The sequence below is a fragment of the Passer domesticus genome, chromosome 1 (genome assembly GCF_036417665.1).
Source record: "Passer domesticus isolate bPasDom1 chromosome 1, bPasDom1.hap1, whole genome shotgun sequence".
NCBI classification, from domain to species: Eukaryota; Metazoa; Chordata; class Aves; order Passeriformes; family Passeridae; genus Passer; species Passer domesticus.
The window spans coordinates 87,001,909-87,024,592 of NC_087474.1; the positions used below are offsets into that span (position 1 = coordinate 87,001,909).

At 38.2% G+C, this 22,684-nt stretch overlaps 1 protein-coding gene and 1 long non-coding RNA gene across 4 annotated transcripts in view; one reads left to right on the forward strand and one right to left on the reverse strand.

Annotated features, from left to right (window-relative positions):
- FBXL7 (F-box and leucine rich repeat protein 7) overlaps positions 1-22,684 on the reverse strand; it is a 169,998-nt gene that overhangs the window by 85,450 nt on the left and 61,864 nt on the right. The gene's annotated exons all lie outside the window — the stretch shown is intronic.
- LOC135288601 (uncharacterized) lies at positions 1,566-6,556 on the forward strand. The gene is made up of 3 exons (XR_010351659.1): positions 1,566-1,790; positions 5,262-5,398; positions 6,425-6,556. It is a non-coding gene; the product is annotated as an uncharacterized LOC135288601 (long non-coding RNA).

Here is a 22,684-nt window from a genome sequence, read left to right on the forward strand (position 1 = left end):
CTTTTAAGTGTCATTTCATCACTAAGTGAAAAAAAAATCCAGCTGAAGAAGTAAGTGTTGGTGCTAAAGAACAAAAATCTTAAAACATTGCTCTACAAAGCCTTTTCTCTTCTAAATATAGTTAATCCATATCCAAAACTGGATTGAACTGTATGGGAATAAATCAAGGTTCTAAAATCCCAAATTACTGTACAAGTGAAGAGACACTGAAAGCATTTCTTCCATCCCTAATGACTTTGGTCCCAGTTCTGAGATGTGATCAAGGCACAGTTTGTTGAAGTGTATCAATGTTAAAACAGATTTAGAGAAGAATGGCTGGAAAAGCTTCAGTGCAAGAACTTTATCAACACGTGATTCTCTTGAAATTAGTGTCTTTGAGACAACTGTATAATGGCCAATCATTTGCCCAATTTTAGGAAGTGAAGATTTAGGAATCTCCAACAATAGTTGAAGATTTTCAGAAATACATGACCCTTTTTTTCATTATGAAATTAATGCTTTTTCTTGCATCATATATTAGGAAAACAGTATTAAAAGTGAAAATTCTGACTAGCAAATGAAAATATTTTCCTGTTTGGAGTAGTGTAATAATGTAAACTATCTTTTCATTTAGAGCAAATATTGATCTCTGTCTCATTCTATCATCTATATTTCTAGACTTAATAAAATCCCACATTTTTCTAAACTTGTATTATGCCTCATCTCCTGGCAAAAAGTTAGAAGTTTGCTTTTATAAAAAAGCTGACTAGATGTATTAGAACGGGAATATAAGCTAAACAAAGGGAAGATCTCTCCCCTCAGTTAAAGAACAAATTTGACTCTTAGTTAGACACAGACTTAAATTAGTAAACCCAATACAGAATTTAGAAAAAAGCAGAAATCAAGTAAGTCTTCGGGAATGTATCACTTTTTCTATGCTACAAGGCATATGTAGTTATGATGCAAGTTTAGGGGCAGGAAAAGCTGTGTTTAGGGATTTGCAGCATGTATGCACAGGGTTTTCTTTTCAACTGCTGGGGTGTAAAGTAACAAAAACGGAACAACGTAACTGAAGCCTCCATAAATTAAACACTATTCTAAACTGCAATTAAATTGTTCCTTGCTACCAGTTTAATAGTCCCTCCTTGGTTTCATCTTCAGCTTTCTGTGGCTTACATTCCTTACTGGAATACGTCAATCTGTATAAACCACAGCGAGAATTGTTAAAAATGTGGTGTCTAGGCAGCTGCATATACCCAGCCAACAGCAATCAAAAGCATTGAAAAAACAATTAAATTTTCTTCTGCATGTATGTTCTAAAAGAACAACAGAGCAGTCAAATTAAGTAAATCTGTCTGCTGGAAATATTAAGGCTGATTTTGGGTACATGAACACCATGGTGTAAACTGGCATCACCCTTCAGTCCTGATCAACTGAGCAGATGGGAAAGAGCAGGAACACTGTTGTGGGCTCCTGGGACATTGGCTTTGGGAAAGGGTTAAGTTCTTGAGGAGCTGCCAGGTGCCACAGCTGAATGAGCATGGCACCCCATGATATCACAAAGCTAATGCACAGGCAGCTGGGGAGAAGGGCTGGGAAGGATGAGCTTCTGAGCAGCCAAACTCTATTGTTTCCAGGACCTCGTGCTGCATTTAAAATGCAAGCAGGGTGAATACTAGCAACAGCAGGGTGAATACTACCCCTTTTTAAGTGCTGCTAGGACAAAACCATAGGAGAGCATTGACAGAGGTCTTTGGCAGAAGCTGCAGTGAGCCTGGATGCCTTTGCAGAAAAAGGAGGCAAGCGGTGGGGTAAGGCCTAGAAGGGGTGAACAAAGCTGACAAAGCCAAGCAATAGCAATGGAGTGATTGCTGAGGAAATTCTCCATGCTTCCTTAACTGCAGGAGAAACATGTCCCCTAGATATTCAACACCTACTTACCTGACAGGAAAGCACCAGGCAATTCAATGTTTGTTTTGAAAGTTCATCAAAAGATTGTTTCTTGCAGTGCACAAAACATCTTCTTGTGTGACACTACTGAACTCCTCCATCAATCTGGGGCAAAAAATGTTGAATAGTTTGTCCATTCCCAAAGGGTAGTGATTTTTTGGTCGTACTCCACCCAGGCTAGTAACACACACCAGAAGGGTCAATCCTGGAGATTCATATGACCACATCTCCCTTACTTCCAAGCTCTGGACTCCCTGATACCAGACTGACATTGAAAAATTGGAATAAGTCTGTCAGGAGGGCCCCGATGTCATCAGGTTACCAGAGCACTGACCTGTGAGGATAGGCTGAGGGACCTGGACAAGAAACAGCTGAGGAAGTGGCAGGAGAAAAGGGCTAAGAGCAGTTTCCCAATCCTACAAGAAGGTTGTCATGAAAAGTGATTTAATGTGAACAAAGCATCCCAATCATGCTGTGGGATCAAAAAAAAAAAAAAGACTGAGGTCTCTATGACCCCGATGGATTCTACCATTTATGCTGCATTAGTTAATTAATCCAAAGGCTTCTTATCAGCAGAGGTGTTAATGAGAATATCCCTCTCATCTGCTTTTATTAACAAAGTCAGGGAACTACTACCTCATGCATGCAGCACTAGACTCTACTCCTGCCCCTACTGAATACTGGGGTCCACAAGATATTGCCTGTAACACACCTCATACTGCAAGGGATAAAGCATCCATGAAGGAAGTGCACACACAAGATTTAAGTAAAAAGTCATTAAGGACAAGTCTACACTCTGGATTTTAACAAGGAACACAAACAGTGTTCACGAAATGCATCTGGATGCATTCTTACTGTCACAATGAAAGTGTTGTCTTTTGGGGACAGCACAATATTTTACTTTTACTGGATATGAGGGAGGGAAAAATATTCAAACCAAAGACTTTGAAAAGATTGCTAAATCCACAATTTTCCATTTCCATAATTTGCAATGTTTGAACAGCCACTACAGTTTGGGAGCTATCTGGATAAATGACTCACTTCTGGAGTATTCCAGCTTTCACTGATCTCCCAGAAAGATGTCTGAACAAATGAAAATGCTTTAGCAAGTTTATCTGCAGCCAGAAAATCTCACACTAGTAATTCAATTTTATTGTAAGTGTCAAGATACTGCTAATGTAAATGGACCTTGTCCCTTGGCTCAAAGAAGCAATATATCTCAATTTTTGAGAAGACTTCAACTTGCCATACCCAAAAATATTAATTAATAGAAATTCAAACAGCTGACATGGCCCAGCATTACAGTGACCACATTCCCACTGGTGCCTTCTAGAACCCCAACAGGACTTTTGGAATCAGGGTTCTGAAAGCCAGTAGCCAGATTTTTATTCTGCAAAAGAACTGGAGTTGCACTTCCAAGTGCAGATCTGAGTGGCAAAAACTTTTTCTGCCATGATTGCATTTGTGGAGTTTAATACTCTATAGCTGAAAGTCTAAAGTAACATTTAGCTATTCTGTAAGGTGACAACATGTCTTTATTTCAGAGCTGCCTACTCTGTGCACAAAAACATTCAAAAAGCACTACTTCCATCATGTGGGAGAGAGAAGGAAGCTTTCAATCATTTGCAGATTCAAGTTACTGCAGATAGTTAAGCACCTGATTTATGTGTACAGGCGATGTTTGCCCATACACATTACGGTAGAAGGACTTCACATTTGTTTTTTGTGGCTCCAATTTTGCTTCAACAAGTCAATTGTGGGTGGAAGTAACCAAATAGCATGTAAGATGCCAAGTAGAGGCCTCTGCAAACTTGGCCCACAGTGTGCATACTTGTTAGCCTTAAGTTTGCTGTTCTCATTTTAATCCCCTGTGCTACTCACATCTGCAAATTGTTTAGCACATTTAAGTTCTTCATTTATCCTCTTACAACCCAGTCTGCTTTCCTACAATATTTTATTATCAAATTTGTGGAGCTGCTGTTGTTTCACTTCGAATTCAAATTAAGTTAGATAGTAAATGATGCTGATCTTTAAGCAGTGGCCATGAAGAAGGTGCAGGTATCAGTAGCAGCATGCTGCTTATTTAAAATACTGCTGCCAGAAATGAGAGGGCAAATTTGAAAGGGAATTAAATGCAGACAGATATTTTAACTCCATCATATCTCAAATCACACTATTTTATCCCTGCAGATTACATCATGATGGACAAATCTTATATGCTAGTGAGATGTTAATTACCCAAATAATTTATGATACTTAAACCTTCAGGTTCTTTCCGATCACAAAATGCATGACTTGGTATGTTCTGTACCAAATTTCCTGGGACACACAAGGTATCTTTTTTTTCTTATGATCATTTGACCTGCCCATTAGTGGATGGAATTATTAACACATTGAAATACTTACAATATACTAATTTTTCCCTTGCAGAAAGGAGCAAAGGATAAGGGGATATTACTACAATATGGACAATATCATTTTTCTGGAAAAAATCGTAAAAAACTATCTAGTCAAAAGCCACAAAAACATTAAATAAACAAAAGAGAGAAGCTTAGAAGCACCTCCCCACTTTACCTACCAAAACAGTAGATAAAGAAAAAGGACAAAAAAAATATAAAGGGTCTGATATACAATGAAACAAAAAGAATCATTCCTCACTTCAGATTTCAATGAGTTGCACATTTCCAGACAGCTGTTCTGTTTCAAACAAACAGACAGGGTCTGCCTCAGGATATGAAAGCTTTCTATCAGTATCTTTTTGGCTAGATAGGGGTAATTTGGCATGGAGTACCTATATCTGTATATCCTAATGAACTAGGATTATGTCTCCTATTATACCAGGAAAAAAAAAAAAGAAAAAAAGAGAAAAAAATTCACCAAATATACAAAAAAATCTCCACCTCACAACAAATAAAAATAACCCTAACAATGAACTCCACACACGAAGAAACAAAAAAAGCCAAGTCACCAACCCTCAAACTTTTAGGAAATAAATTCATTTTTTAAATTAAAAAAATGCTACAGGTAACTTTATTGGCACAGTGCAGCATTGTTCTTAGAGAGTCTTGCCTTGCAGTGGAAGTTTCTCTTGCCTTGCAGATTTGATTTCCAGCTCCTAGATGAATTGCAAAAATTAGTCCCATGAGGTTCTGGGTAATTCACTTGGCTCCCACTGCTCTTCCAGCCCTTCCAGGACTGCAGTCCGTCCAAGGCAAGCACAAAAACCCAAGCATATTTGCCATTTGATGTGCTATGTAAGCAAATAACATGTCTTTCTTCTGGAAAGAGATGCAAGTCTGACAACTTATTTCATGCTGCTTAATTTATTTCAGACCTGAACAGCTAAATGACTTAATCGGTCTCAGCAGTTGACCACTGTGATTTGATGGCCACATATGCTCAAACCCCGAGGGAAAAAGAATGCTTGAGTTAGCATGGCAGCCACAACTTTTAAATGCACAAACAACAGGTGAGAACACAAAATCATCTGGTTACCCAAGACAGGCAGCTGCAGACATAGAAAACATGGGACAGCTGCTTCCAGTTGGTAGTGTTGACTGTTAGAAAACTAGTTATCATCAAAAACTTAACATGTTTGCAATATATATCCCCAGGAATACATCTGGAAAGGCACAGAGGGATCTTAATTTCCCTTAGAAACAAAATTCCATCATAATTCAGCTTATCTGTAACAGATGCTCATTCTGGAAAAAAAAAAAAAAAAAAACAAAAACAAACAAAATAACAAAAAACCAAAAGCAGTCCACCATGGGATTCCTCATCAAAATTCAACTATAAGCTTTGAATAAAAAAGTGATAATCATGTGTAATTCATAGCATCTTGGGACTAGATATTAGCCACTCAAACAATACAGAAGAACATGCTGCTCAACGCAGATGCCAGCTGAGTACTGACACCAGACAAGGAACCTGGGAATTTGAATTCAGATTAAAAATCTGTGCTTTAAGACTTGAATTCTGAACTCCTCTCTTTCCATGAAAAACACATGCTACTTATCAGAAAAATGTTCATATCTGACAAAAAGAACAGTAGCTAACCAGTTGAAGAGTTACTAATTGATGTCTGAGAAAGAGAAAGCAGTTTAGGTATAGAAAACAAATTGCTGCAAATTTACTATAAGACTTCTTATTCTATATTTGCTCAAACCAACTCTCCAATACTGAATTATAGATCTATTTTTTTCTCCTGAAGAGTAAAAGAAAATATGAAACTGGAAAAAGATTTTAAAAGATTCACCAACAGGGTTTAAAATAACCAGTAATAGCAGAGAGTGAACAAATGGCTTAAATATGGTAACATGATGGAGAGATAATTTTTTGTCAGCCATGAAGTGTAGTTTGACATGAGTGTTATTGCTGGCAATAGACACCCATAAATAGGATCATCAAGAGCATGCTCATGTGCCAGGAGTCATTGCCAATTTAACAAATTCAGCCCTTGTTTCTTCCCCACTTCCCTTACTATATTCAACAGCTCTGAAGAAGAAACACAGCTTTGAATTCTAACTAGCTGCAATGTATTTGGAGAGCACCTTCCTTAAACCTCCTCAAGCACAAGGCAAGTAAAAAAGCCCAAGTCCGTCTTTTCAGAATGGAATTTATTTCAATTTCACCCATCCAACTCCACAGTTCCATCTCTCATCAGGTAAAGCAATATTAACATGGAACTTGGGATATTATTTCAACTACAGAGCTGTCAAAGTCCAGTGTTTACCTGCTGCACAAGGACACCAACTTCACCTGAGCTACATGTAAAATTACAGGCAAGAGAACAGAACCAGAACACCTCAAATAGAAATCAGAGAAACTCCCCTAAAGGCCATGAGGGTCAAAAATATGAATGGGAATCCTTCCTTCCAGTTCCCTTCCTGTATTTCTATGATGTTTTGTCTGGGTGTGCCAAGCACATTTAGCTTTTGATGTGTCAAAACAGAGAGAGTTTCTTCTAGGATAAATAAAAACACGGGTAGCGGGAGTTGGAACAAATCTGAGAACAGTAGGTGCTTTTTAAACCATGAGTTAATTCTGTATAGAAGCAACACAATCAAGTTAGAACTTTCAAAGCAATCTAAAGTCATTAAACAATCAAATCCTGCAATGAAACAAGGCCTCAGGTGAATTATTGTCATCATCTGACCTTTAAGGAGATTAATTGCAAGTTTAACACGTGTAAAGATGTTTTTATAGCATTTAAGAAGCAGGGGCAAAAATTTGAAGTGATGCATGAGTTTACAAATACGTATCAAGGACTTAACTTTTGGCATAGATAAGTGAACCAAATACTTTGAAACTCAATGCCAAGCCTAACAGCTGACCAATTTAGCTGTAAAGGCACTTTGGACTTCTTTTACCTGAACTTATGGCTGAGTAGCCAATACTGAAAAGAAATATCTTAGCATAAGGGAACCATTGATCATAACAATATTTGCTAGGTTATAAAAATACGATTATACTGACATAAGCCTGTTCTAAATCAACACTAAGTGTTGGGGTTTAATACTATTTATGCAGCAAATATACTCACTGAGAATTATGATCTACTTTGTTTATGCTCGTTTTGAATGCTTTTCTCCTCAAATGATTTACAGTTCCATTTTTTCTTCCAAGGCTCAGTTCCTAGAATTCTTAAACTGCTCCAACTCAGCCGCTTCCAGATCATCCATTAGTTGTTTGAATAAAGTTGTGGATTTACAATGCACACTCAGCATTCCTATCACTGACTCACGTTCTCATCGGCAAGCAAGTTCTGACCAGTAACAATTTCACCCCAAAACTGAGCCCTGTGCTACCTGTACAAGGCACCTTGCCAGCATGCACATCGGCACCAACTGGGCACCCAATTTTAACCCAGGAGCCACTTTAAGACTTTTTTGGAGATTCCAACATTTAGTCACGCCTAGTCCTCCACTCCTCAAGCATCCAGTCTCCTTGAAATCTCATATCAGTTGGACAATACCAGGAATGCAGGTAATACTTCTGCTTTTCCTCACATTTCCTCCTGCCTTACATAAAATATCTCCCGACTTAAGGCAGCTTTGCAAATTCCATTCCTCCTAGAGCAAGGAAGAACTGGGAAACACAATGCACACTTAACCTGAGAGAGACTAAATTAGAACATGCTAGTTGTCTCCATGTTAACACTGGAAACACATCCATTTTTCCCAATATAGAGCCAAGGCATCTACAGAAGGGTCTCAGAAGTCTGAGTATTGCTCTTCAGATCTTTGAATCTCCACAAACCAGAAAGACTGCTATCTAACATTGATAAATACAATCTGAAATATTACCACCTTTAAATAGCACTGAAAAGGACTCCATGGTACTGCTGTCTTGAGTGGCTATCACAATGGAGCAGATTGAAAGAGCAACACTTAAATGTTCATGTGTACATCACAGGTTCTATAAGGAAACAAAAAAAAAAGACCAAAAAAAACAACAAACCCAAAAACAACCCTGATAGAATCACTACTCTTTTTCCTCCAATCTCTTTATGCTGTTTCCTATGGAGTTCTTCACTAATGTATGCAGAATATCTAACTATTGCTATAAATTCAGGTGCTAGTTTGCCATACTTTTAGTTTGTTAAAGATATGGTGAAGTTCAAACAGTTGCTTTTAAATTAACTTTTGTAATTTGCAGCAATTTCTATTGCCTGTTTTCTTACATTTAAGTTTTATATTTAGTGTAAGAGAAAATTATGATGTATGTTATAGTAATATAAGAAATACTTAGGCTTGCACATAGGCTCCATCACTTGAAGATGTGATAGGTGGATTTGAACTATAATTATAAAAGTTCACTGATCACCCAATATTTCAAAGAGAGATCCCTCTTAAATCTTGCATGGTTAGAATGATCACAAAATGTAAAGAAACACCAGGAAATAAAAATAGGAAAGTGTAGATTGGTGCCATTGCTCCCAGACACGAGCAAGCTATGGTGTTAACACATCCATTCAATTTGCTTGAATGTCTGAATCCCCACACAATCCTCCTGCAAGCACAGTGTGTGGTTAGCTTTAAAATGGACCAGTCTTTGCTTCTCATATACATATCACTCATCTGATCATAGAGCTTAAATGTGAATTGCACCATTTTTTTCTAAACAATTCCCTTAAGATTCATGCCATTCACATTACTAATAGGCATACTCATTTTACTCCTCAGTTTCTTGCTGGTATGTTAGGCCTAGTAGCTTCTTAAAAGTTAACCATAACAATACTCTCCAAATTTAAATTCCTTCAAGTTCAGTCAATATTCAAGTCTTAAAAACAAACAAACAATCCAAAATCAAAAATTAAAAAGCAAACAAAAAAGGAGAGTTTTTCCCCATTATTTTACTACCTCAACGTGACTAAAACAAGTGTCCTACATCATTATGCTATATCCACTTTGTATAAATGCAAATAAGTCCATTAGATAAAAGGCATGTGTGTGTGTGTGTGTGTGTGTGTGTGTGAGTGAGTGAAATCAGGCCCATCAGTCACTACGCAGCTTACACACACAGAAATATGCTAGCAATGCACTGCTCAGCCACTTCAAAACACAGCAAAACAAACTGCATCAGCTGCTGAACACATACTGATAGCAGGGAAATTCCTGAGTTAAGAAAGCAATGCACACCAACTCCTTCTTCTGCCTGTAATGCCTCTGAGAACAAACTGCATATCATTGCTAAATAAATCACAGCTCATTACCAAGTCATATAATTTGCCTTCATGAGAAACAATCCAAAATCAATCAAACAATCCAAAAATGTCATGTACTAGTAAGAATAATTCTCTGTGACTAACATTACCTTTGTTCTTACTTCTAGAGGCTCCCCTCTAATATTTATTTCACACTCTCATTACACTCCTAGCAAATGCTCAGATACATCTTAATTCCTGCAGAGTGAGTGCCATCAATTAGTGTAAAGGTCAAATTTTGCTCTCTCACCAAGGTAATGCCTTAGAAGCCCCGAGTTACACTGAGAATCAGCCAGTCTGCCAGCTGTGCTACTGGAGCAAAAGTATCTGCCAATTCTTGAGCAGGTATGTGCTCTCCACATAAAGAACCATGGCTCTTGAAGCCAGAGGATTATGTTTAGATAGCTTCTATACTACTTACACTACAGAACATTTTCTCAGGCAGACTGTATATGGTCAGGGAGCATTATCTGGCTCATGCACATTTAGTAATGTAGGTCCCCACATTAAGACAAAAAGAATTTTTGTTAGAAGCAGCACTAGGCAAAACTAATGAATTTAGGAGCACATTTCATTTCAAGTAGGATTGAACCCTCCATCACAGGTTTTTGTGAGGTTAGTGCCTGATACAACAGTTTCTACAAAATACTGAACATTACTCTGCAAGCAGAGGGTGAGATAGGATTTCACAACTTCCAGCTGGTATTAGAGAAAAAACAATAGCAAGAGTCACTGAGCTTTTCATTGTTTCTAGCTAGCCCTGCCAAATCAATCCCAATTGTTTAAGATTGTTGTCTTCTTTATCCAAGATAATACTTCAGCTTATTAATACACAAAATCTTCAACTATTTATTCTGCTAAAAGCACAGGCAGATTTCATTTCTTAAAGACCTGAAACTGCTTTGGTCTCTGCTGTCATACTCAGAAAACCGAACCTTTGTATTGTGCACCACCAGAGAACTGCATCAATGATAATAATCCAAACAGCATTTTTCCTACACACACAAGTTTCTCCACGCTTTTAGGAAACACATCCTGGTAACTTCCCACCAGAAAGGATAAAGATAGGTTCCAAGCCATCCAAAATTTTCCACACAGGAAAAATTTTACATAAAGTATTTCATTTACTAAAACAATATTGTTCATTTAAATCATTTACTAGTTGTACAGCTAAGACATCAAAACTCATGCGTAAACCCTGAGTCAGCTGGGAGCTTTCATCTCCATGGCCTGTTTTGAAATCCGGTATGAGATGAGTGCTGATAAATAAAATTTGTCACAAGGCATTTTTGCCATGTAGTTTTGCATCACTGAAATAATTTTTCCATCCTACACTCCTTGACAGTTGTATTAAATCTGATGAATATGACCATTTCCACTACACTGTCCGATTCTAGTGAAACGTGAGTTTTCAGTGGTTCAAAAACTGGAGCTGTCAAATACAATTTAAAACTGCACTCAAACAATGACACGACATTATTTCAGTATTTCAAAGATATTTTAAAATAAGACTCCTTAATAAAATATCCACTCTTTGCATGAGCAATGTCCCATTAGAACCCCCCCTAGATAATAACTTATATTCTTAAAAGAATTTTTAAGAAGTCTCAGATTTCAAACTCTGAATTGAGCTAAAGACCCAGAGGCAAAGTGCAGGTTTAATTTACTGTAAGAGATTCTCATACTTTTAATCAGTATGTTATCTGGAGAGAGAACCGGTGACTTAGAGACTAAAAAGCCCTTGACTTCCAAAAACCTACCGTTGTGTCAAGTCTCTCAGTATCACCTAAGAAGGAGGCAAGAGCAGAATAGCTTATTGTTCCATGTCAGAGCTGCTCAAAATTTTTACTTCTCCTGCCATGCATGTTTCCTCCTTACTGAATCTATTCTGAATAGGAAGCACAATTCATGTGGACAAAGTAATTGCTTAATTATTGCAGCCTGCTTACCATCCAAAGCAAACTAATCCAAAAGAAATCAGAGGAAAACAGAAAGCAACTGACTGCATCTCATGAGCCAGAGCATTGAAAACAGTGGAAAAAAACAAATAGGATCATGATCAAAAGATATTTTTTCTAGTAGCAGTGCCACAGAATTAATAAAATGTTTAAAGGAAACTTTCAGATTAGCATTTTGTAGTTTGTGCTCGTGTCTTCTGCTTCCGTTCCTCCCTCATCTTACTCTGTGGCAATGTCTGTCTGGTAAAAACCTTAGCAAGCACAGATGTGTACTCTTTAAAACTAACACAATGGATGAAATTTTATTCCTAGACAACCTGAGTATGGCAATAATAGTTGCTAGTGGTCTTCTACAAGACTTTGAACGCAGCAGGACATATCAGGAGCAGCATCTTTAGTTCCATCCTCGAAGAGAATCTCCATTCGACCAATACTGCCCACTGAGGGCCAAATGGGAATACAATTCTTTTGTGTGAGGTGCTCTACCCACTCACCATTTTTGGCCAGTAGCAGTCTGGGCTAAATTTGAACTGCTGTTTTAAAGACAGAGCTAAAACCACCCAAAACACAGCTGAGTTTACTTTTTCTTCAGTTCATGTTAAACAAGAAAGATAAGTCCTGAACTCTATGATTTAATGTGCAGCACTACTCTGCACATGTGTCAGATGCTTGTACCTCCTCTCAGGATTTGGACAGATTTACTTAATATTCTTTACAAGTGCTGCTGCTTGCAGACTCATTCTCATTTAACAGTTAATTGAAGTTTCTAAAAAGAAGCAGCATGCTAAGTAATTCTCCATTCTCTTATCACACACATAGGTTTAAGCATTTCAAAGAGTCAACTCTGCAAACTGAACTAGTCTGAACATGAAGCTTCATTTGTTTTTTGTTGTACAGCCTTCAGAAAAGGCTGAGTAAGTTAACATTATTCTCCAAGCAATACTTGTGAAATTCCTTTGAAAGCCATAATCAATGGCTGCCAATTAAATACATTTCTGCCAAAAATTCATTATTTCACTAATATAAAAAAAAAAAATTGGTAGGATGTGCCATATTAATACATCTTTCACACAATACTTTAACTCTGTGATACTTCAGGATGAGAATAAAAGTAACTATTGAAAAACACTGTCCTCCTTTAAAGCAATGCTACCACCAACACGCACATGGCACAATACCTACCTGTTCTGTTTCAAAGCAGTCCCTACACCAAGGCATTTCCATCTTTGCTGCCTGAAATAAATTACAATAACAATGTAACACTGGACCTTCTCACTCCAAACTCCTTCCCCAGAATGGGACAAGAGGAATTCCCCTCTTCAGTGTGAGGGATCACCAGGTAGTACTGGTTTTGGAGCAAGGCTCCCAGTGGAAGTCTCAGTCTGAAATGGACCCACTTCTGTGGAGAGTGGGAAGATTTGAAGAAACCAGGCAAATGGTATTTGACCTTTGCTCTTAAAACAAGCAGAAAAAAACCCCAAAAGCCTGAAACTCACTGGGTGGCACATGTAGACCCTTTTTACAAAGCTTTGTTTTTCTCCTTCAGTAATGCTTGAACAGTCAGAGAAAGCAACATGCAAGAAGGAAGTTTTATTGTTCAACTATCCAGCACTGCATGCTCCCTGGGGGCTTCCTCTCAGATTATCTTGTTGTGCTTAGCTGGGCACAATATGTTTCTGTAAAATATTTCACTACACTTGAAAAAAAAGCCTTAACAGCAGTCTCAGGAAAAATCACCACGAATAAACATCATGCTGCTTTTCCTAAAAAGTAGCAGATATGAAAGGAACTTGATTGGCAATGTCTGAAATACCCCATCACCTGCTAGACTGGCAGTACTTGTGTCAAACACAGCAAGAACCTCCAAGCACTCTGTAGTTATCCAGCATTGAGATAATTATTACTGATAGATTATGTCAGTGCAACCAATAAACTAAGTTTATTTGAAACTTCTGTTTACATACAACCCCTAAGGTACTCTCATTTTGAAGAGATTGCTCAAAAATGGTGTCAGCACAGCTTCAGCATTGAGATACATCTTCAAGCAGGACTTCTCTGACCTGACCAAATAAAATAACTTATCCACAAATGCAAGCAATATTTGTAGAATCCCTATGCGATCTTATAACAAGAGTCATTATTTTTCCATACTTGCAAAAGAGAATTGATATTTATTTTAAATACTTAAATGCATCCTCCCTCTTTTTGTCTGCAGGAAAAGCCCATTATTTTCACAGCTGAAAGCAATAATTCCTAAATGGGAAAACATTTCCAAACAAGAAACTTCTGATTATCACCAAGCTGTTTAGTTTTGTTTGGGTTTTTTTTTGTTCCCCTCCTCCACAAACAACTATCTGCAAAGAGGGTGGAATTCAGGTGTGTGTAAGAACACACATTTACAGGCAATAAGCTCTTCAAAGCATGTATGGTTTCTCCAAAAAGCACTATTAATACAGTTCACATTTGGCACAAGTGTGCTTAGAACAGGAAAAGTCTTTTTCTCCTAGCATTTGGGAGAGGAATGTGAACATCTTTCAGTCTTACCTATTGGATCATAGCAATGATCATATTTTTCTTCATAGAAGACACAAATCTGAGGCTAGTTTCTGCAGAACCATATTTCCCCTAAATGTTCTTAAAGGCTGAATTCTGCTAACTGAAAAGATTAGTGCTGGTTTCATACAGGCTCTTCCCCTCTGCCAGTCCCAAGGCTGTTCTTACAAGCAACCACCAAGCAGTAATCATGCAGCCAAAGATAACCTGGAATAAGCCAAATCTCTTCTCACAATCTTGTGCCTACATAGATGTACATATTTAGAACCTCATTCATATCAGAGCAATAGCAAACGATTCCTGCACTAGTCTATTACCACTGAAATTCCTGAAAACTTGGACAAGATGTATCAGAGGCAAAGGCCTGAAGGATGGAAGCAAATTTGATAGAGCACAGAATGTCATAAAATATAGATCCATTAGTATCATGGGAAAACCAGAATACATGCAGCTGTCCAGAAAATAACCAGGAGGTTATACTAATTACAGTCCTTTTCTCTGCTTGACATTTCACTACAATACAATGACTACTTTTTCAGCTGCTGGTAGGATTTATACTAGATTTTCCTAATTTGAGCCGAATGATAGCAAAATGAATTAGGAGACTTGCTTTTCCACCAGGTGTCAGAGAAGAACACAACTCCATTTTCACAAAAGACATTCCAGGCAGATTACAGATGTTTACAGATGCAGCCAGCTAGAAAAACAGAATGGGCTTCTAGAAGGAAGAGATAAAAATAGTGGAAAGATTCCCCGCCCACCCCAAAAACATCATAGCAAGTTGGTGGACTACGTCCTTGTGTGTTAAGTCCTAGAGGACATAATGTTCTCACAAGTGGCAGAATTGACTCTGAGAAAAAATGCAGGTTACTATTTTTCTGTCAGCTCAATTTTATGACTAATACTAACACCTACAAGTCATGCCTGGTTGAAATCTTTCAGTGTTTTTATCCCTTTTCCCTCATTGTCATAAAATGGTTATTATACAAGGGTATATATCATTTTACATTAACAGTAGGAAAAGTGATGTCTCTGGACTAATATCTACAGTACATTCTTTATCAGATAAGAAGTAATTTCCTACAAATACAGCCTTCACAGAGGAAATTGTCCAAACAAAGTTGACAATATAACTCAAGAGTTGCTATTATGGAGAAAGTCTAATTTCTCAGCTTTATCCAAAACAAATCCACCCAGAATGAAATTTCACAAACTGGATTCTTAAGACACCAGCACACACTTCCAGACCATTGACTAGGTTCATGGCTTTAATTCTACAGACAAAAGAAGGTATTTCAAAAGCTCAACCACAAACGCTTCTCCTCAATACCTCTAACTATTAGTAAGAAAAGCCTGGTGACCCTCCATTCTGAAGTACACCCATTTAGAAATTCATACCCATGGCAAGTGGCCACAAAGAAAATAAACAGATTCACACTGGATGTGAATTCCCTCTGCAGCTGGCACAAGGACACATCACCACTGGAGAGAGAACATTCCATTTTTCAACATCTACAGACATCTGGGGTTTTATTGTGGCTAAGAAAGTGCAAGTTTATGTGGAGTATGCTTAGATCTACCACAAAAAAAATTAAAAAGAAAAAAAAATAAAGTTATACTGCAGAACTTGGACAATTGAGACAATAGTTTAACTCAGCGGTACCCCATAGAAACCCAGAGAATTGGCACCTCCAAAAGAATCCAAGTAAAACCATGGTTGTGAGGTAATGCTATGCTTGTCCTTTCTCCAAGAAATCTGGCTCCACATATCTTCCCAAACTCCTGCACAAAGAAAGATGGATGAAGAAGGAGAGGCGAGGAGCAGGAACATCACAGAGAAAAGACTGGCTCTGATCAAGCACCGGTCTTGACTTTAAAAGTTAAAAGTAGTCTTTGTCCTGGAATGTTAGGTCACAGTTAACTGTCTGCTCAAGGTGGCTGTTTTTCAGGGGTAGAAGGAGTTTGGTGTTGGAGACTAACACAGAGATTAAAACCCCTCTCTTTCATAAATTTTCTCAAAGCCTCACCATGCAGGATAATGAAGAAGAGCATAAACTTGCAGACTGGAGGCAGGAAAAAACATGGGTGAGTTAGGTATGCACAAAAAATGAAATTAATTTCTGTAGGTATAAGATGGAATGCAGACAAGAACAAATTTTGGAGTTTTAAGGATCCAAAAAGGGCACAACTGAGTACAGTAAACATGTAAGATTTATGGGAGGGGAAAAACAGAGGCATGAAGACAGAAAAAATAATGTTACATTCTAATTCTCAACACCAAGCCTAAATACCTGAAAGCTGGGATGTGCTTGTCAGAGAGAATGTTTAGTGTTGATGTGAATGGCAAGGGGAAGGCAATTCAACATGTGGAGCCACTCAATAGCTTTTACACAGTTACTTGTCTTTTCCACCCTTGGTGCTCTGTGCAGAACCTAGCAGAATTCATTTCAGCCCATTTACAAGCAAGTTACTAGCTAGAGGACACATCCTAACTGGGTTAGGATAAAAGACTCTGGGAGAATTACATGTAAATCTCCTCCAGTACACCCTATAACAAATTCTCTGTAGGTTTTTGGAGCTCAGCAGGAGCAGCTCTGCTCTCTTCAGCCTCATATTCTTGAGTCCTGAAGGTGATCATCACTCCTTTTCTTTCCCTGCATACTAAGCAGGCAAAGAGGTTTTCCAGTGAGTATCTAGGTATACCTTTTGTGGCACAATTATAGCGGTACACTTACACACCCGCAAAGAAACACCCTGCTGCAGACAAGGTTGCTGATGCACAACAGCCCACCTGAGACATAACCATTAAATGGGATGCTCCCACACAAGGGTTGACCCATCAACTGAGCAGGTTTGATTAAACCTGTGTCAGCAATTCCATACTTTACACTGAGCCAAGAGACCTGTACCTATCATAGAACCATAGAACACGCTGAATTGGGACTGTTAAGATCATTGAATTCAATTCCTGGCCCTGCACAGGACACCCCAAGAATCAGACCATGTGCCTGACAGCATTGTCCAAATGCTTCTTGAATTCTGTGAACTATGCCAGGCTTGGTGCCGTGACCATTTCCCTGGGGAGCCTGTCCCAGTGCTCAATCACCCTCTGGGTGAAAAAATCTTTTCTAAGCCTCCCCTGACTCAGTTTCAGGCCATTTCCTTGTGTCCTCTCACTGGTCACCACAGAAGAGATCAGGGTCTCCCCCTCCTCTTCCCTTTGTGAGGACGTTGAGTGAGAACAGCGAGTTCTCCCCTCAGCCTCCTTTTCTCCAGGCTGAACACACCAAGTGACCTCAATTGCTCCCCCTCCAGACTTCCACCATCCTCATGGCCCTCCTTTGGATGCTCCCTAATGGCTTTATACCCTTCTTATTGACTGTATTTCTCTCAACAGACAGCCCTGAAAATAAAAATGCAGAAAGCTAACTCACAGCAAGAGATTTGAAGTACAGGTGTTAAGTTTTTAATTGATTAGCAGTTTTTCATTTGCAGGGTGGAGGGCAGGAATTAAGGCAAGATGATTTTAATATTAGTTCAGGAATTGCATTTTCTGTTTTGCACCTTTACATACTTCCAGATTTGGACAAGACAATAGTGCTTTTAGCAGCTACTTCCTTAGCCTGAAGTCTGACCTAATCTTACCTAAGGTCTGTAACTTTGACAAAAGAAAGAAATTACTGTAAAGTAATTAACATTGGAGAAAAAAGTTTTCACATTCCAGTTAGGAAAGGAGAGACCAGAAAAAGAACACAGCAGATCAAATTCATGGTTTTACACAAGACACCCTCATAGCAAGAAGTCACTTAGTGTAACACACTGTGACCATCTTTTGCAAGGTAATTATGAAGCACTGGGACAGGTTGCCCAGGAAAGCGGTGGAGTCATCATCCCTGGAGGTGTTTTAAAAGACTTAGGGGCCTAGGGACACAGTTTAGTGGTGGACTTGGAAGTGCTGGGTTAAATGGTTGGACTCAATGATTTTAAAGGTCTTTTTTAAATGAAACAATTCCATGATTTAAAGGTAAAATGAAGAGTGGAGTTTTCCTACCACAGCTTAATGACTGGGAGGGGAAAGGGGATGGACTTCAAAACCCAAACACAAAGGCACAGTTGTGCATTGCTCTCCCTAAGCCAGTGTATTTTTTGAAGTGAACGCATCTTCGTTTCAGATCTGCAAACAAAAGGCCCCATACAGGACATAGAGTGAGATTTCAGCTAACATACATCAACAGTGCACATACAGGTGCTGACAGGGTTAATCCCATCACATCAGCCATAGGATCTACTTTGCATGTGTCTTCAGTTATGGATATATGTAGCAACCAGTTTTGTTTTCTTTTTCAGTTTCCAGGAATCAGTTGCCTCAACGGGTAGCTAGCTGATAACATGCAAAAGCCAGTAATTATACTCAGTCATTAATAAGTTAAGTCTTCAGTGTTAGTAAAACTATCCAAATTTTTAGTCTTTTTCTGTTTCTGAACTACCAAGAAAATCCAAATACCTTGAAAATTTAACCTATTAAATACTCCTTTGACAGGGAGTGCACTGTATTCAATTAAAATTTTTTTCTTGGTTAAAACCAGAATTGTATTCAGAGCCTACTCAAAACAGCTTTTTCATATTTAATAATTACTTAACAACCAATTTTTTGTCTTTGGACTTAAGTTTTGAAACCTCTAATCTCAATCAAGTAAATATTATGGGGAGGAAAGCTTTCTTTGTATTTCACTAAAGAAAATACATTCCAAATTCAACTCTGCATTCTGCATCTGTACCATAAACCTGATGTAAGCATATTTAGTCACCAATAAAAATGTTACAGTGCAACAGTTCCTCACTGTATCATGATACTAATGAATAACACATTATCTTCCGTGGAGAAAAAGAGAAACTACTTTTTTCCTTGAGAGATTTTTAGCAATCATTTCTCACAAAGTGATTTTATATTAATTGTAATATCATAGAATAAAAAAAAATTGCCTGTATGGATCCCCTCAGTTATTCTCTTAAATTAAGGAGATTTATTACTTAACAGTTTGAAACTACTGCTTATTGATCCATGAGTGAATATACATAGAAAAGTAAGTTTTAAGCCATTTTTTGGCATTTATTAAGTCAAATTAATAAACAGTGTAATATCATATTCAAGGTCTCTGCATTTATTTTTGAACTTGCTAAAATAATGTTATTATTTGAAACATTTAGATGTCGTGGAGAATGACTTTGATTTGAAAATAAACAAAGATACCCAAGTTTATAGGTAACTACACATTTTATTATACTGGTGTCCCACAATCTTTAAGTTGCTTCCCAGTTTAATGTAAAGGAAATAATTGGCATTAATGATTTAAGGTTTTTTAAGTATTCTTTCCTAAGAGTTGTTTGTGAACTAAATGAAGTCAGTAATATTATCACAATGCATTTAAACCAAATGAAGGTGCCTTACATTTGCCTAATTAAGAGTAATAGACAATCTCAACATTCAGTTTAAGCCTAAGTTATACAGTGCTATGCAAATGAGTCTCCCCTTCTTCTGCCTTTGACTGAGTCCTTCAAAAGAAACATTTGGCCTCAGATTTTAACAAAAACAGCTAAATCTTCACAGTCAATTTGATACTTCATTTTTCAGAAAGAAATTCTCATACCCTCTCTTCCACTTCCCTCCAGTAGAATCTTCACAAGGAATGACACCTGGCACCCAAAAATGATGCTGTTCCCCTTCCTCTGCTCCCCAAACTCTACCTGCCATGTTTGCTGATACGTCATTTGCTCATAACCTTCTTGTTAAGAAGATTTAAGAAGATTTAAACTCTGGGTTGTCATCCCTCCAGGGCTGGAAGCTAGGGAAGAGTAAAGGGGGGAAAGGCCTTTGCCATCCACAGCTATGAATTTTTACAGGACTGGCCACTGGAGCTAAAAGCTGACAAATTTACCTTGCTGGGTAAAGCAGTAATATAAAGGTAGGGAAAGACCACAAAGGTTATCTAGCAAGACAGAATACTGGAATTAAGGAAAAGTATCTCATATCTACCTCAGTGTCCTTAGGCAGCTTACTGTAAAAGCCTAGGTCCTCTCCAATTATCTTAAGGAACAATTATAAGGATAAATGTTGCTTAATTTTAGGGACCTCATGATGGATGGGCAAAGAACCAAAATATAACATGTTCAGGTAATATGTAAAAAAAATCCACATTCTCTCTTGAAAGATGTAATGTTTTCCAAACTAGCTTGTATTCACAGAATTCTAAAAGCAGGCATCCACATTTTGTATGAAACAGCGCTGTTGCTGATGCTTAAACTCTTGTTAAATCTCTCCCATTTTATAGCTAATCACATTTTTATAGCAGGCATGAAGCACTCTACAAGGCCCTTGCTGAGCTGTTCTTGTAAATCAAAACCTTATTCCATCTTTCTGCTTGCTGGCAGCAGAGCAAGGTTACTTTTACCATTTATGGTTATAAAACACATCCAACTTTTTCCCCCCTTCAGTTGCTGCCTTTTTTCCACTATTCTTTCCTTCTCTGTCTCACTCCAAGAAAGATATTCCAAGTTCAGCTAAACAACTTCAGAACTCATCTATAACCTTTTTCTTGTCTCCCAAGTACACTTACAACCTCATGAAAACATCTAATGAGAAGACAGTGAAACATTAGTACAGTATTTAGGTCAAGAGCCTCCTTCCAACCTCAAGTGGCATGAAACAAACAAAAACCACACAAGAACAGCAGGAGCTCAGAAGCTCTTTATGATAAGTTATCTCTATATGGCCCATACGTATATCAGATCACAAAATAAGGCCTAGATCAGACTGGGGGTACTCGGAATGATACTTTAACACTGATAGGAATATTAAGTTCAAGAGCTGAGAGCAAGAAGAATGAAGAAATACAGTTAAATATTACTATTTGACCCACCTATACGCAGCCACCACATTCAGCAATAAAGCGAAATTAAGAATGGGAGAAGAAAATTCCTAGATTTAGATACACTGTCCAATTACATCCACCCCTCCTGGCACGTAGGGTATTAAACTGAAACAGCCTCTATTTACAACGACCACAGACTGAAACACCAGATTCAGTTTCTTGTCAGGTCTGGTTCCATTTTTTCCCCCCTCCAACTTGGAGCCGGAGCATCCTGCCACAGAAAGAGGACACTGCCCTTTCACACGCCTCCGCAGGGCACATTATCAACACAGCTCTGTAGGAAGCCATATCGCAAGGAAGAACAAGGATGTACATTGGAAACTCCTGCATTTTCAGCTAGAAAGGACTCCAGCCCACAGTGCATATGGGAGCAGTCAGCACACATGAAAATCATTACAGGGATGTTATTACAGGAGAAAACATGTCCAGTTACAAAAGCAAAGCAACTCTGCTGCTTAGAAATGCAGTTTTTTTTCAATGGACATGAAATCTACAGTGCTTCAGAAAGATATAGATATGTTTATGGACTAAATGAGATTTATGTGAACATCAAGAACAACCTCTGTCTGGTCTCAGATCACCCTTTAAGAGTGTCAGCCTATTGTTTAAAATTTGTTCAAAAGAAATTTAAGCATAGCACATTCTCACATATAACTCCTACAGTCATCTTAGCCAGGGATTTGCACCACAGAGAAATCAGAACTGACAAATTACTGACCTTTAAACTTAACATTTCCTGATTTTTATAGATTAAATGAACAAACTACAGAAATGGTGATGTGCATGTGTACAGAAAAAGGCTTCCTAAGGAGATTATTCCCACATTAACTGGGTGGCTCATGACAACAAGCTGGTTTGTGGACCCACAGCACTCCGTTCTTTTTGTTCCATTCTGCCTCAAGCAGAAATCTGCAAGCAATCGGTAAAAATGATGCAACTACCTGCTTATCAAGGGGGTTTGGTTCTTCAGATTTTTGGAAGTATGCCTTAAATAGTGCTGTTCACTTAAAAGATGTTTGATTTTGTACATAATTTATGGTATATATTCTATGCAGATGTGAGCATAAACTGTTGTTACAATTTTCCACCTGGATATTCACAGTGACTGTACTGATTAATGGCTCCATAACTATTACATCATTCTTGACTTCATCCCTTTTAGTTAAGCATATTTCATGAACAATGGAACAGAGGGTAATCAAAGGAAATCAGTTTTCAAGGTCCAAAGTTTTTGACACACAGACCACCTGCATGAGGTGCTCAAAATATCTTTGCATCCTGAACTCAAGGGCAGGATGAGGAAGCATTTGGAGTAAGAGCAGGTTGCTGGACACTGGGGAAATGGAAGCACATAGTGAGAGAAAGGGAGGGAGAGGAGCCATGCAAAACCTTGCTCTGCTTGCACAAGTTGCTTTCCATTTTCCTGAACCAAGCTGGATAAGGCACCAAGAAGTGAGGCCTCCTTTCACCCAGAAAGGGAGTCCCTGGGGAAGAGCTGCAAAGAACAATGCCTGTGAAGGCACCTTCATGATTGTATTCTCTTCTTCATAATTTTCTTGCAGAACTTAACACTATTGCTAAAACCAAAGTCACTACAACCATCTCCT